Here is a 1,550-nt window from a genome sequence, read left to right as displayed (position 1 = left end):
GAGACCGGCGACTGCGGTCGACGCCGGGGACTGGTGGTCGGGTCGGGTCGGCGCCGACGGTCGGCGACGGCGCCGAAGGCCGTGGACCGGGGCGAGGCGAGAGAGAGAGAGAGGGGCTAGTGTGAGAGAGAGGGGCTAGTGAGAGACAGATATTAGAAAAATAAAAAATAAAAAATTTCTGATTGAAATTTTAAATAAGCAAGCCAAATAATTGGCTCAAATGCATGGCATTTACACAAGTCCTTTAGAATTAATCAATGCTGAGCATTAAGCAAAGAAGTCAAAGATATCACACAACAATGTCATAAAACAAGTACAAATGTGTTTGCAACTAACCAATTCAACCATATTAAAATTTAAAAAAAGGAGTAAGAGCAAATTATGCCCCAGAAAATGCCAAAAAAATTCAAACAAACTAAGAAATACTTGAACCTAAACATATCATACAATAAAAAAAAAAAAAAAAAAAAAACAAGCTCAGAATTGATTAAAAAAAACTAGTATCTTCTCCATAGGGAGACTTCCTAGTGGTAATATTAAGAACCTCTGTGGGCATTCGCACAGGTCCTTGACCCTGAGCACCACAGACCAAATCTGCACACACTACAGTTATTAGGAAGGACAAACAAGAAAAGTATAAGTCAGTTCTTGATGTAAATTATTAATGAAGTCCACTAACTATAGTGTTAAAAAAATCATAAATAACATTATAAGTACCCCCTCCAAATACACATTCAAAAATATAAGCTCAACTACTAAAAAAACCCTTAGATTATAGAAAAAAAGAGCCCCTACAACAACAATAATAATAGTTTAACATTGAAATCCAAACAAAATAGGTCACGTACTATATCTAAATTAAACTAACAACCAAAAATTCTACGAAATTAGACAACCAACAGTAAAATCGAACAATCCTAAGAGAACCCTAAATCCCATTTTCATTACTTAAAACTCTTAATCGCAGTACAATCCAAAAACTAACTTAAACAGCAGTGCAAGGAATTACCCACGTCAACTACAATCACAGTAATGAACTAAGTAAAATTTTATCAAGGAAAACAAAGAGAAAATGAGACGATAAGAAAAAAGCAAAAAAGAAGTACTAGAACATTTCGCTGACCATGACAAAGAATACAACGAGGTTGAACAAGAGTGGTTGAATGATTGAAACCGAATTGAATAGAGAAAAAGATGAGTAGAACAAGAGAGGTTGAACCGATTCAAACCAAATCGAAGTACAGATTAATGTAATAATTTTCTCAATAGAATAATTTTTTTACTTGAACCGATTCAAACCAAACTAATTCCTTGAAGAATTGACGATGAGAAGATAAGTATCGTGAAGAAGAAAAATGGGTATGAATGAATAAGTCTTTAATAGTATCGAATTATTTGCGGCTTTCTAAACCCTAAAGACCAAATTTGAAATATTTTATCTTTTTAATAAATATAATTAATATAAGCAGGTAAATAAAATGTTGGAGGGAAAATTTCCAAGAAATATTATTTTTCATGATAAAATAACCATGGCTAAAAATTGTCTGTAG

General features: G+C 33.6%; 1 long non-coding RNA gene across 1 annotated transcript in view; it reads right to left on the bottom strand.

Moving 5' to 3' along the window:
* The window catches only part of LOC107845448, a 13,395-nt gene extending 12,078 nt beyond the window's left edge, over nt 1-1,317 (bottom strand). Inside the window, exon 1 of the long non-coding RNA XR_001666861.2 lies at nt 1,124-1,317. This is a non-coding gene — a long non-coding RNA (uncharacterized LOC107845448). The remainder of the gene's footprint in view (nt 1-1,123) is intronic.
* Between the last annotated feature and the right edge of the window lie 233 nt (nt 1,318-1,550).

Source organism: Capsicum annuum, chromosome 10 (assembly GCF_002878395.1).
Source record: "Capsicum annuum cultivar UCD-10X-F1 chromosome 10, UCD10Xv1.1, whole genome shotgun sequence".
Lineage (NCBI taxonomy): Eukaryota > Viridiplantae > Streptophyta > Magnoliopsida > Solanales > Solanaceae > Capsicum > Capsicum annuum.
The sequence above is the reverse complement of the archived record's forward strand: the minus strand, read 5'-3'. Positions and strand labels throughout refer to the sequence as shown.